The sequence below is a fragment of the Thermobia domestica genome, chromosome 2 (genome assembly GCF_964235325.1).
Source record: "Thermobia domestica chromosome 2, izTheDome1.hap1.1, whole genome shotgun sequence".
Classification (NCBI taxonomy): domain Eukaryota; kingdom Metazoa; phylum Arthropoda; class Insecta; order Zygentoma; family Lepismatidae; genus Thermobia; species Thermobia domestica.
In genome coordinates this window covers 175,146,962-175,162,140 of record NC_137455.1, presented here as the reverse complement: position 1 = coordinate 175,162,140, position 15,179 = coordinate 175,146,962, and the positions used below count along the sequence as shown (strand labels likewise).

Sequence of the window (15,179 nt, the reverse complement as noted above, 5' to 3'; positions counted from 1 at the left end):
CCATCTACGCCTAGGTCTTCTAATGGTTGATGGTATTGATGGTTATTTTCTGGTTGGACTTCCAGTAAGTGTTCCTATTTTCTTCCATTCTGGCTACATGACCTACTTACCTGAGCCTCCTATACTTGATGATCCTAACCATGCTTGGTAAACGGTACTATAAATTGTATAGTTCCTCGTTATGAAGTTTCCGTCCTTCCTCTTTCCGATTCCTCTTAGGTCTGAAAATTCGTCTCAGGATTTTGTTCTAAAATACTTTCAGTATACGTTCTTCTCTTAGAGTAAACGACGATGTTCCGCAGCCATACATCACAACAGGCATGATTATCGTTATAGACGGTGTCCAATATACAATACGACTCGGAGTTTAGGACAGTACAACTTTTGAACCTGAAACGATACACAAATAATGTTTATACCAAAATGAAGCCCTGTTCATGTACATATTTTTAAACTAGGAAGCAACGATTGAAGTTTACTAGGAATCACACAATGTTGCCAGATGTAACCGAAGGTGTAAATCTTTTTTTTTTTTTTTTTTTTTTTTTTTGCAAAACACGTAAATTAACTCCTAACTCATATGTATGGATGTGCTATCGTTAATATTCAGTTTGATTAGTTGTAGTAGCTTGGAAACTATGGATCAGGAAAAAGAATTTTTCACTTCCACCGATAACTAATCGTATGGGGCCTCTATAAGTAGGAACTGGGGAAATCGTAGTTTTCATAAATTAACACTGAATTGGCAATACTGCTGATGTTGCAGTGCATATTCCTGAAAACAACGAGAAAGAAACTTTGAAATTTACCATGAAGAAACTTTCACTTACATGCACCCGGCAACACTGCTTTTCATTTCAATGGAGCTACTTAAAGCAAGAAGTAAACAAGAACAATCCTCGAACTGCACAAGACGTGGAAACGAACATTCGCAGTGCCATTGACAACATTAACAATTCTACTCTTTGTAACGGTGCTGCCAACATGGTGAAACGTGTGAACCAGTGTTGGAATAAAAACAGGGGACACTCCCAGCATCTTATAGAGCTGATAACTCATTTCGTGATAATTGCAGCGTTGCCGGGTGCACGTTAGTAAAAGTTTTATCATGATAACTTCAAAGTTTGTTTTTCATTCTTTTCAGGAATTACATACTGTAGACAGGTCCTTAACACACATTTTGATGCACTGAAACATCAACAATGTTGCCAATTCAGAGTGTTAATTTATGAAAACCACGATTTCCCTAGTTCCCCCTTACAGAGGTCTCATCCGATTAGTTATCGGTGGAAATGAAAAATTCTTTTTTCTGCTCCATAGTTTAAAAGCTCCCCCAACTAAACAACTGAAAATTAATGACAGAGCATCCATACGTATGAGTCCATTTACGTGCTTTGCAAAAAAGATTTACACCTTCGGTTACATCTGACAACACTGTGTGGTTCCTATTAAACTTCAATCATTGCTTCCATATATACATGAACAGGGCTTCATTTTGGTATGGACACCCTGTATTATATATATATATATATATATATATATATATATAGATAGATAGATAGATAGATAGATAGATATAGATATATATAAGCTTCAAATTTCTCGACTGAATTCACGATGTCAAAACAGAAAACTGGTTGCGATAGCTTGTTGTCAGATAGTTGAACAGAAGATATGAACCATTCAACCGGCCAAGAATAACATTATTAGTGGCAATAAAATGGTAGAACCATATTGATGCCTCGATAGTCATAGCTACACATCGTGAGTCAGTGTAAGTATGAATTTGTATCACATATTTAAGTGTTTCTTTTGGATAATTTGGCATCCTGCCATGTAATGTGTCCTTCTTAGATGTAATTTGGGACGTTGAAAATTTTCTTTAAATTCAGGATGTCCCGCATCATTCGGAATACGTGGCAACTCTAATCCTCATGGATAAGTACCTTATATCCAATTAGTTATACCTTGGTACTAATATACTGACAAGTAAACCTTACGTTTGGGTGAATCGAGTTGCTGACGGAGACACATATGAGAAAGTAGTACTAAATGTGGTCAGTATTTCAGTGAAGTTATAGGTGCGAAGCTCCAGGGGTTTAGGAGATACAGCTACCAGAACATCACATGGAAGTACAGAATAGTCTTCATACAGTTGGAGGTAAAAGCTCTATAAGACCTCTTGTAGCGACAAAAGGTGAATAGCGAATATATGGATACATATTAGGACTAGGGAGAAGTCATATAGTAAGGGTATATCTGACGGCGGCCATCTTGAAATCCGCCATTTTGAATTAAGGTTAAGTTTTTAAAATAGGAATAGGGTCATGTGATACATGATTTAAGACTCCAATTTAATCAGAAGAACAATGGTGACGTTAATTTTGATTTACGGGCAATTGGTAAAAAGTTATAGGGAAATTAAATATTGTTGCAGCATATGTATTAGTCCTTTACCTCACCTTGTAATTTTTTTGTTAATGATAATAATTAAATAAAAAGCAGATGGATAAATATTAGGTCTATGGTAAGAGTTGCCTTGATGGCGGCCATGTTCAAATCCACCATTTTGAATCAGACAAAGTTTTAAATAGCGAACGAGAAATAGATGTGAACAGGATACAAGAAAAACAACGAAATGGCGTGCAAGTGCAGCATCAAACAACTAACATTGTAACGCCAACATTCTATTTTTGATTAACTTCTAGCCCGAAGTCATCTATTGCATTACTCTATTCCCATTTAATTTTGTGCTGAATAATGATAAAGCAAAAATGGTTATACCGTTGGATTTATGGCAAATTTGCTATTAATAAGATGTCACTGTTATGCGTTTTGTTTAAAACTTTTGTCTGATTCAAAATGGCGGATTTGAACATGGCCGCCATCAAGGCAACTCTTACCATAGACCTAATATTTATCCACCTGCTTTTTATTTAATTATTATCATTAACAAAAAAATTACAAGGTGAGGTAAAGGACTAATACATATGCTGCAACAATATTTAATTTCCCTATAACTTTTTACCAATTGCCCGTAAATCAAAATTAACGTCACCATTGTTCTTCTGATTAAATTCGAGTCTTAAATCATGTATCACATGACCCTATTCCTATTTTAAAAACTTAACCTTAATTCAAAATGGCGGATTTCAAGATGGCCGCCGTCAGATATACCCTTACTATATGACTTCCCCCTAGTCCTAATATGTACCCATATATTTGTTATTCATCTTTTGTCGTTACAAGAGGTCTCATAGAGCTTTTACCTCCAACTGTATGGAGACTATTCTGTACTTCCATGTAATGTTCTGGTAGCTATATCTCCTAAACCCCTGGAGCTTCGCACCTATAACTTCACTGAAATACTGACCACATTTAGTACTACTTTCTCATATGTGTCTCCGTCAGCAACTCGATTCACCCAAACGTAAGGTTTACTTGTGAGTATTCAAATCTATGTATTCCACCAAATAAACGACCAAATTAACAAAGCTGGTTCTAGTATTATTCATTCTACTGCTAAATATAGCGTTAGCAAAACTGGAGATAATAAGGTCTTTGGGTTTTATATTACTTGTAAATATATGTAAGTAGTGACGCAACATTTAGTTTAATGTCCGAGTTTGTCTTGTAAGATAAAATAATTGGCTACTTAATGTACAGTCAGAAACAATATTAAGTATAGGTTGGTTGGAGGTATAAGAAATTATAGTTCCAACCTATATTTAATATTGTTTCTGATTGTACGTGCAAATTGATTTGTGGGTTAAAATGTAAAGTGAGGAAACGAGAGTACTTTTTAAAAAACCCACAATGCTGTATTCCACTTACGGACTATGGTAGGTTTATAGAGTTTATGGATGGTGCAAAGAATCTAATTCCATCTCAGGCCTTGAGAGTTTGTGGAGGGAACATCACCAGGCATGAATTTCCTTTGTAATCTTATATGTCCTATTTTCCCCGCTACAATTCTTTCACTACTATTCACTTGTTTTAATTTTCAAATTTAATGTATATGCCATGATCATGAGGCATTGTATTAAAGGTGCCATCCTATCTTATGTTCAACTTGAATAACTAATTATATTACGGTTACTGCAAAAAGTTATTTTGTTACTACTTCCTTCTTAAATTCTGTTGCTGATCCAGTTCCTATTGTTATTGCTTTTATCTTTTTAATGTTTAATTTCATCCATCTTTATTATATTTTCTCGTTTAACTACAGATTTTGAAACACAAAAATTATGTTATCTAGAAAGCAAATTATTCCTAATAAAAAGATACCTTCCCTTTGTAGACCTATATATTCGATGAGATATAACGCATTTATTATGCTTTCGTTTGTTATTTTTCTCTCATTTTTTCAAATATACTTTTTAGTTTACGATATGTTAATTCCTGTCATTTAATCTCAAATCTCTAATAGTTCCATCAAAGTTTTCCATCTGTCTTTGGTTGAGTTTTTAAATCAGTATACACCATCGTACATTCATTTTCCCGTCGAAAAAGCAAGCTTTTATACCATCCGTAATCTCTTAAATTTGAACTGTTTCTTCTCTGTGTTATTATTTGCATTGCAGCAGAATATGCAGAAATTCAATATTCGAAAAGAAACTTTTTTATGCACCCGAGAACCTAATTTAAAGTAATTTATTAAAAATACTTGATTCATTTAGAAAAATAAACTTTCGAAGCTGTCATCTATGCTTTCCTTCTTCATTTCCATTTCTCATAAAGCATTGCAGAAAACCTGAATTTTAAATTACATTTTAAGTTAAGAAAAGCATATATACGAAAGTAAAGATACCTGCAAATGAAATTCTACTTTTGACAGCTTCTTCAAGTACGTCTTCTAGCTATTCATAACTAGAAGATCTCTCTCGAAATCTCTATGTGCGCCGCGTCATTTCCCATCCAGCAATAAGCTCTATGTTATCCAGCAAAGTTGTTAGTTAATACCTGTAATATCATTCTGAATTATAACCTGTGAACAGACTCTTAACAAGTCTCTGTTGATTATACTGAAGATGTATCAACTAACTTGTTGCCAGAACATGCAAACAAAATTGGTTCTTTTTACTGCTACAGGTGGACTAAAGTTGGCACATATTCAAAAAGTTATGTTTCAACAACTAATGAAGAATCACTCTTTTTCTGTAGACACGCGATTTATGTACAACAGGAATAAGTCCTTCTAGTTTAACAAGGATGGATTAATTTCCAGGAAACATGCTTAATTTGTTGTAGTATCTTTCAAGAGGATATAAAGTCACCTAAAGAACTTGTAAACGGAAAATGAGTAATATAAAGAAGGATCATTTAGAATCTTGTGTAAATTTTAATGTAAAAATCATTACCAAAGTTGATCTTTATCTAATTAACATAAATAGGAAGTATTTACTTTTAAAGTATGAAGAATTTTCTGGAACTAGTTTGCAACAATAAATACAGAATTATCTCTCTCAATCAGTAAACACTTTCTGAACTTTTAAAAAGGTAAATGACAACAGTCGTAATATAGGGTAATTAAATATTTTCGTTGGTAAGTAGTTAAAGCTCTTACCTTTGGTGTGAGATGGATCACAGAGGTTTTCTGCTTCATGTCCAACATTAAGTTAGAATACGATTTTATTAAATATCCAGGGGCATAGCAGTTGGTATTGTGGCTAAGAGCGCTTGCCTTTGGTTCACGTGATCCTGGGTTCAAATCCCAGTGAGAAAACATTGAAAAGATTACGGCGTTTTGGATTCTACCTTAAGCTGTAGGTCTACATCCCATATAGTCTCGGTACTAAAACGGAACGTTAAGCTTCAACAACATAATGGGATCCTCCTTGCTGGTCTACCAAAAGTAGATGTACCTTTGGTATTTGAGGTAACGGGTTCGATTCCCGGGAAGAACATCGAAAACACTACAGTGGATCAGATCTCACTTTAAACTGAAGATCTGGCAGTATCAAACCTCTATACTGACAAAGGATGTAAATGAAAAATCAATCAATCAATCATATGTCTAGGGCAATGTAGAGACTATAAAATTCAAACAAATATTAACTTAGAACCGCGGCGACATGACTAAAGTAATGATACAATTTATTTCTATAATAAAATACAAACCAAATGTTTCTTGTCTTCGTGTCTACTAGACGTTTGGTTTTCTCAAATTATGTATAACTCTTCGAAAGAGTGTAAATCATTGTGTTCTGGGAACAAACACTCAGAGAGCACACTTGAATTATATTCGCAGTCGGATCATCGGTAAGTTAGAAATCGGGTATAGTCAACAGGGCATGGTTAGGGACTTGAATATTTGCTCGCAATGTTGCGTTGCGACTGTACAGCTGTTTCCTGACTGGTCAAACTGGACTGGTGAAACACTGAAAGCCATTATAATGGATGTAATCGACGTACGACAGCGCCACGTGAGGATCATTTTCTGGTCATAAATATGCGACGAAGACTAACGAGAACAGCAGTTACACTAACTCGAGATCTTGCAACTGCTTCTGGAACCCATGTATACCAGCGGTTACACGAATGCACATTGTACGGACACCAACTCACCAGATCCACTTCGCTCACACAATAATAGCGCCAGGCACCCTTACAATGATACATAGCGAGTAGACGCCAGAACAGTGGAGCAGTATACTATTCAGTGACGTGTCTCGATCCAGTTTAGAGAGTAATTCTGAGTTTGTTTGTTTGGAGGACACAAGGAACACGGTACCATAACCATAATATTTAAAGGGACAGGTATGGAGGCGGTTTTATGTCAGGTATGGGGCAGTATCATGTTAGGGGCCCGTACACCACTTCATATGTTCCAGCAGCGGACGGACACAGGTCTGCAAGAACGTCATCCTTGAATAGTATTCGAATTGCTCCATGATGCATACGGTCATAAATTTCGTTTTATTAATGACAATGCAAGTCCACATACGGTACAATTGGTGGAGGATTATCTGCAGTATGAAGATATAATGCGTCTCGAGTGCCACTGCCCTCGCGTATGGGACGCCCTCGGACGACGGATTACTGACTTAACACTTCCACCACAATCAACTGCTGAACTGCGAAAAGTGCTTGTGCAAGAGCAGGATGTTTTACTAAAGGAGCTGCTTGATAATCTAATGTGTGGCATGAATGTGCGCTATGCAGACTGCATAGCTGTTCGCGGTATTGAACATTTCTGGAAACAAAAATCCGAACGGCCAACAGATGGTGACCATATGGCGTAAGTGTATTCAATGAAGTTTTTTTAGTGTTCAAGTGCCATTGTAAATATCTGTTTTGACCAAAGGTATGTATTTGTTTCACGTAGCTGAGCAAGCAGAAATATTTTTGTACCAATTGCTCAGGATTGTCACTGTTATCCGCACATTCCGTTAAGTTTTGGTTATGGTGTAATTTAGTATCAGTTTCATCTTAACACATGTCGTGTTTATCGTATGGCAGCTGCGTCTGGTGCATAGTTATGCAACTACACACTTTTTTAAGAGCAGAGATTTTTTTTTAAAGTATTAAAGTAGGTTTCAGTAAAAATAAACCTTTGCTTTTCAGTGCAAAATGGTGCATTGATGCGTCTCAAAATTCATTAAAAAGAACTTAACGAAGGAGAGATGTATGAATGTTTACACCCAACCTAGTAACATTAAGCTTGTGGCAGAGACCTATCTCTTAACATGGAAAATCGAAGTTATACTTGCATTGCTCCTATCTTCTCGTGTTGTCCACTGCCAGTTGCAGCCACTTCAGTAACCACTAGTGAGCTTCAGTAATAGTTACGAATCCCTGCACTTGGTAGCGCTTGGCTCAATTAGTAGAGTGGATGATTCGCAGCAGCTTGGAAGCACCCAGGTAGATACTGATTTACAAAAACACAAACTCACGAAGATCAAATATACATGTGGTAGCAGTGTTTCTTCCAGAATTCCTATAGCCAACGTACCAAAATAGTGTCCCAGTACAGTTTTTCTCCCCCCTCTCCAGGGCATATGTATTTTTTGTCAGAAAGCTTGGGAGGTAGTGCAAAAAATTGTATTAGACCAGCGGCGTAATGATTCTGGCGGCATTGTTATGGAGCCCGCAGGTTCTGTCGTTTTCAGATTGAAGAGGCCAGAATATGTATTACAACGGTTTTGTAGAATAATCCTAAGTATTCACTATGAGTGAAACAGGGGAATTATCGAAATATGAAATAGTTTTTATTTTAATTTTGTGCTTAGGTCGATGCAGATTTTAAGATCGTTCACTGTCTCAAAAGCTGTTCAATATCGGTTCTCTATCAAGCAAATTAGTTTACTTGCTTTTAGAATTGTCATACGAACCAAGTGAAATCAAAAGATTCTAATACGAAAAAGCAGGAGGTTTGTCTAATGAAAAATAGATGTGTAAATGCATCCGTAGAAGCTTCCCTTGCCGTAGAACCAACTATTATGAAATGAAATCTTTCAGTTGTACATCCAATTGTTATGAGGTATAGGCTAAAGAAGACGAAGAGGATGAGAGTGAATGACATGGCGGAATGAAGAAAGTGGGAGAAAACGTAAGACCCCCCAAGAAAACCCACTCATAGTGTTTGTTCAACACAAAACTCACTTAGTATCAGTTTTTTGGCTTACAAGAAGTATTTTTTATCGATTTTCTTGAAAACAAAGCATGAGGATTTGCATTCACCCACATCAATTTATTCAGCTTAATTAGATCCAATTATTGATATTCTCGGACATTTTTTCCTTAATCGCTAATAATAATATATTCATAAAATTTAATGAATTAACTATCTGGTTATACAATTATCCAAACTTGTTAATGTTTTAGCCCATTCAATAACAATTTAAACAAATTCTTTCCACTTCCCATTAATTTTCTCCAATAATTTTATTACGTTCCCTAGCAGTCTTTTGGAAAATAGAGATTCAGATTTTTTTCTCAAAAGATCTACGGTTAATGGTCGCTCTAGATCAATACGAATTGCTGCAATATTATTCTCTCTTCTTTCTTTTTGCTTCTTTTCCTTTCTCTTTTGTTTCGCAACGTGCCAGTCTCCTTCAAGACTCATTTCTCATCGCACGCGATCACTTCGTTCGTCAGCTTTTGTCTCGATTCCTTTATTTTTTTATTATTGTTTTGTTATATTGCCACTAACCTCTGCTACCCAAACAATAACCTTAGCTGGAGAACAACTAACCAGTTTCTATCTTTCCATTCGTCCTCTGTTTACTTCTTACTTTCGGAGTAAAAAATGGCACAGTTTCCTACTAGCAATGTCGTTTGCTTTATTCTTTAACGAACGTTGAAAACCCTGTCGTCAAAAACCGTTCCTTTGATTAACTCTGAAGACAGTCTCTGTATACTGGTGGCAATTTCCAATTCTAAAGTGTATACACAGAAAAAAATGGCATCATCTCATTTCCTGAGAGATCTAAGCGATATCATTTAGATTTTATTTCATAACGCATCTAATGAAGGCAATGATACATTGCCGAAACTTTAACACTATTATTTATTAAAAATTATTTGCTTTGATCATATTTTATTCTTTAATTAAGCAGAAAAACATCCACATAATTGTGATTGTATAAGAATCTTCGGCGAGAGAGACCACGATTAGATTACCGATAGAAGTTAATGTGCTTCGGCTCCCACGTTAGGTTCAAGTCTCATATTAGTTCGGTAGTGAAAAGGATCCTGAACTACATTCAATCAAATGAGAGAAGAATTTATGCTTCTTACCATGAGGATATGTCGTGAAAGAGATCTCTCTTCTCGGGAAGAGTAACTGTTTCTATAAGAAGAGCTCTACTAGTATGCTATCTCATCTCGTGAACAAACCTAGATGTAGCTGACACTATTCCACCAATAACTGCAAGCTGAAGTCAGTTAGACTTGTCACCATGTCTTAAATCTGTTTCCTGTAATTCATTCAGGAGCTCCATATGACAGACACTAATGGTCCACTTGTGTGTCTTTCGTGCACGAGGTACCGAGTATAATTCCCGGCGATAGAGCATCGAAAATACCAAAATGGTTCATTAACTGATGTATAAGAATGTCCCGATTTCCGAATACCCAGCAGGATGATACATTTGTTTTACAATATGGACTGTTACCGCCATATTGTTGGATAAGTGTGTTAGATAAATGTGTTTAATGTGGTAATGCGCAAGAATTAACTCAACTGGGCCACTAGAACGCGGCATCATTTACTAGTTACCCCAAAAATTAGTTTTACCGAACGAGGCTTATTTTTATTGACGTGATTTCTATCCGGTTCCCAGTGATAGCCTGTCCGTCGAAAGAAACGACTACAGAGATCGGAGTACAGGAGAGAACACTCCAGTGCAGTAGCAATCAATAGCGCATGCGTGATTGCTGTGTCTGCACACTCGTTTTGACGAACGCCGACATGTCCAGGCACCCAACAAAGAACGTGTCTGTTTCAGTATCAGATGACATCTCACAAGAATGGCTTCCATGAGGGCCTGTTTAATAAAGACGTTCTGCAGGTTTTGAATAACGCTTTGCAAGTCAATGCAGATGACATACAATCTAGCATGGTCGAAGGCAAACTTACATTATGTGATTTCACCAATGAATATTAAATCTAGGTGGTACAGAGCAGACCAACTCTTGAGTTAGCTGTCCTTCTTCATCAAAGGTGCGTCCAATGTAACTCTCATCTTTGGAACCGTCCGTATCACACATTAAATTATGGTAATGTTCTTGCAGTATTTTTGGGTATCTGTGTGTTGTTTCATGTGTGACAACAATTGGAGAAGTCAACGACTATCAAGTAAGGACATAAACGTACAGTAAGTGAATAAATGACCACAAAAACATCTGCAATGGTATACTGGTTGGCAGGAGAAAGTGCGAATGTAGTTCGAAGACGTGCTATTTACTAGTTGGAAATTTTGTCCCTTTTTAGAAGAAAGCTACAAGAGGAGGACAATTACATAATGCATATGGGCTCTATAAGTTTCAAGAAGTCTCTTGACGATAGTCTAACATTTATTTGTTTCATTCAAAATAAAAGCTAGCAACAGAACTAGTAAGGAAAGAACCTGTAGCTACCCGAAAGTCTACGTGTTGAACAGTGTCAAGCTGCTTACTTCAGCATGGAGAAACAAGTAGATCACCACAGCAGATTTAAGTGAAATTGAAGATGCCACGCGGAGGATTGGGATGTATGCTGAACGAGACAGCGCTTGGTGGTTTTGGTCCTACAGTCGTACGTGGATTGCGCAAACGCTATTTAGGTAGAAAAGTCAGTTGCCTGGGCTGAAGCAGATTTAAGGGAAATGGCGAGTAAAGATGAGAACTCAATATGTAGCGAGATCAAGAAGTTGTCTTTGATCCAATATTTTACATCAGCAGAGCAAACCTTTACAACAAATATGGCTTTCTCTCTCTGCCACTTTCTCTTTGTAACGCTGGACAGTCCACAGACCAAGGGAAATCACTTACTTGATTTCGGTTACTTCAAGGACAAAAGTCAGATATTACGATATTAATTAATATCATTTTATATCATGTCTTAGGAGACACGATTATCTTTTTTGTGAGCACATATATCTGAAAGAACCTAGAAGTTCCTAGAAAAGCATAAATTTCCAGCAAAACGTTACTTTACCCAATTCTGGCGGGAAGTTTTTAAAGCGCTCATCAACAATGTAAATGCTCTTTGACTTGATGCTGGGATATATGAGTAAGCGATGGATAATGTAGTATCTATGTTTTCTCATAATTCTAAGTTTCTTCCTGTGTCATCGTTCTACCATTTCTTTACTAGTTATAATCTAAGTTTATCACTCTAGGGAGTCTATGGAAAATAAATAAGAAGTTAAAAGATTTTATTTGCTGTTCATTTCTCTTCTATTCTTCAACTGAATAGTTTCTCTTGGTTTTCTAACCTTTTCTTCAAACCTTTAGATTTATTTATGGTCAACAGACTCAATATCATGGATTAGAAATCACAAATTTCATTGCGGTGTGACTTTCATTGTTCCTCTTTACTCAACTTCAATTAGCATTACACTCTTAATTCTAAGGAAGTTATAAAATTATAGCTACATCCAATTGAGCTATTATGATTACTTTGTATTATCAGAAATTATTAGAATTCTTTTGATATTTATTCAACGTAAACATTTACTCATATTCATCTACCTTATTTTCCTTTAGCTAAAATAAACACTTTAGAAAGGAAATAAAATATATAGAAGTGAAAAGGATCTTGGAAATAACAGTGAAAAACTTTCTAGTTTTCCATTTGGTGAAATGTTGCTTTTTTCGTTTTAAAAAAGTCCAGAAAGAACTTCAATTATAATATACTGACCTGTTGTAAAAGTGACAGTCATCTAGCACAGGAGATGAGACTCGGAGCATATACGTTAGCGTACTAGGACACAAAATACTTGCTATTCAGAATGCATGACGTTTCTCATTTATTTCTAAGCAAACGAGATGTCACGTGAGCGTTTGCATGATGGGAATGAAGGAAAAAAAGAGTACTGTATGTCCGGAACAAAACATGCAGTGTCAGGAATGTGTGGAAGGTAAACCCCCAAAATGTTGTTAAATGCAATCCAACATTACATACATACATACATACATACATACTAGCCTCAATCCCTCCCACACACTGACAGAGGGAGAGAGAGAGAGAGAGAGAGGAGGAAATATTCCTTTCAAACATGAACCGAAATAAATTGAGCTTCCTGAATATAATTGACGTGTGTGTCAGATGTGTTAATGTAACTATGCATTAATTTACATATAAAGACAATGTCTATACAAACTCACTAAAATTTATGGTACATAAACTATTTATTAAAATAACCACTTGAAGGGTTTTTGCATCGAAAGTCTACAATGAACAAAAATTGAAAATGTGATTGTAGTGATGATGTTAAATTATATTGAAGTGTAAAAATAATGGACAAAACAAGAGCTCCTCTTGGCAATCTAGTTAGTGTACGGGAGACCAATGTTTGATTTACGGCGGGAGATAATATGGTTCGGACCCCTCATTAAACTGTAGGTCTATATCTCGTATACGTATATACTCGAGTCTAAGATGCCCTGAATCTAAGACTAATCCCCATTTCCAAACTTCAAAAGTTGTGCCAATTTCTTGTATTTGATTCTAAGACGCATTCTGGATATTCAATGAAGCAACTCAGAATTTGACAGTACAAATTAAATCATACGGGTTCATTTGTCAAACTATACATTTAAATGTCAAGATTGAAAAGAAAACAAAGACGCTATCTTACAATGTTACTTACAGTGTAAACTGAGGACATCCTGCTTAAGCACTTTCACTGGCTGAACACAAACTTTAACTATCATGTTGTATGCGTTTTTGTAAATGATTCCAAGATGACCACCATTTTATACCTGTAATTTTGGCAGAAAAAGTGCGTTTTAGATTTTAGTATATACTGTAGTCTCGCTGCTGAATAAGACGCTGAACCCCCAGTCAAATCAATAGAGAAAACAAATAGAAAAGTTCTCGAAGGGTAAAATTCTTGCAAGTAAAACCTATCGCAATTTTAGACTGTTGAAGAGCTATTGAATAAATTTTGCATATGTAATTTCGAAGAATCTTATAATTAAGGATCAGGTTTCTTGACTAATCAGAGAAGTGTCAGTTGAAATATAAAAGTAGTATTGTTTTAGTCTGTTATCGTAAATACAGAATCCTTAATCCTAATAGTTAAACTTTCCCTTCAGTTAAGACTTCAATTTTTTAATTATTATTTTGCATATTCTTTTAGCACATACGGGAATTGACTATTCCTAATGGGTTTCACTAAGCTAATTCCATTGCCTTCATGGGTCAATTAAATTATACAGAGGGTTTCTGCTGTCACAGAGTTTCTAAACTACAAAAATCTATATTCCCTGGAGATTATTACGCGTTGTTGGTTTTCGTTAACTTCGAAAACTAGGCCCGATGTTATAATCTTATATATTTTTCTATTAAGAGATGAACTCCCAATTTAAGCTGAATGCTCTTACCCGTACATTTGGTGAAGGGTATTTCTTTGATTTCACTTACTTCAAAGGTAGGGTCTGATCCCGATAACACTAGAATCAAGAAAAAGTTTATTTTTTTTTTACATTCATTAGTAAGAGAGTATAATATCTCATACTCTCAAATAAACAAATTACCCTGTTCTAGGTAACAAAGAAATTACGATCAAATAGTCTCAAAACTGGAAGAATGTCAATGAAGAAAAAAATATTCTGAAGAAACTTAGTTTCGTGAGAGATTTCTATAACCACCTGGCCATTTCTTTTATTCGACACTGTTCACAGTAGAAAACTCAGTCATGGAGAAATCAATAATTAAGAGCGCGGAGGAATACAGATAATTAAATAAACGAGCTGAAAGTTCATTTCGGAAAACATTCGGGAAAAAATAAGAGAAATTATTTAAAAATTACTTCGCGAAGAAAGGTCAACTGGAAAGCATTACTCTAATAGCTACACTAAAATTCAGCAAATATAGAAGTTCTCTAAGGTACTGATTTTCTAAATCTGTAATACAATAAGAACAAACTATTTTAATAAATATCTTCAGAGAAACGCGCCCAAAGCACGTTAAACTCAAAATCAACAGCTCAACTTAAGGCACCCAACACCAGTCACTAAGTTAAAGAGGTTGAGGTTATTTTCCTTGTGATAGTTATATTTAATACATTAAAAGTTTAGCTTAATACAAATATTATACAAGAAAAGAAAGATTTTTCTAATGCACACACACACGTGCGTAAAAAACTGATACATGTAAGTTATAAATATTGGATAAGCCTATTCCACTTTTGTTATGAATTAAATTACAAGCTTTAGCAATGTCTATGCCTTTAGCCATCTTACGATTTAAGAATTTCAACTTTATAGATTTGATATTAACAAATTACTAATAAAACTGAAATTCTTCTCAAACTTCCTTCTAATTGGATGAAATTTTTCTTCATTTCAAGTTCGTTTGTGCTAAAGAAAAGTAAAATTCAAAGTATTTATGACATTATATACTTGAAATACGCACTTTAATCCTCCTGGACAGTAAGTTTTGAATGTTTTAAATTTTGTTTTCATTACGTACATAGGTTCATATATAAGTAGGATTACTCGCTACATTTCATATTACATTGATATGT

The 15,179-nt window shown here is 35.4% G+C and overlaps 1 protein-coding gene across 5 annotated transcripts in view; it reads right to left on the bottom strand.

The window, feature by feature from the left end:
* The window catches only part of LOC145677401 (sodium channel protein 60E-like), an 861,846-nt gene that overhangs the window by 482,619 nt on the left and 364,048 nt on the right, over positions 1 to 15,179 (bottom strand). Inside the window, exon 2 of one of the 5 annotated variants that reach the window (XM_081747914.1) lies at positions 13,299 to 13,410. The exons of the other annotated variants lie outside the window; for them this stretch is intronic. The gene's annotated coding sequence lies outside the window, so the exon portion shown is untranslated. The remainder of the gene's footprint in view (positions 1 to 13,298; positions 13,411 to 15,179) is intronic. 5 annotated transcript variants of the gene reach the window in all.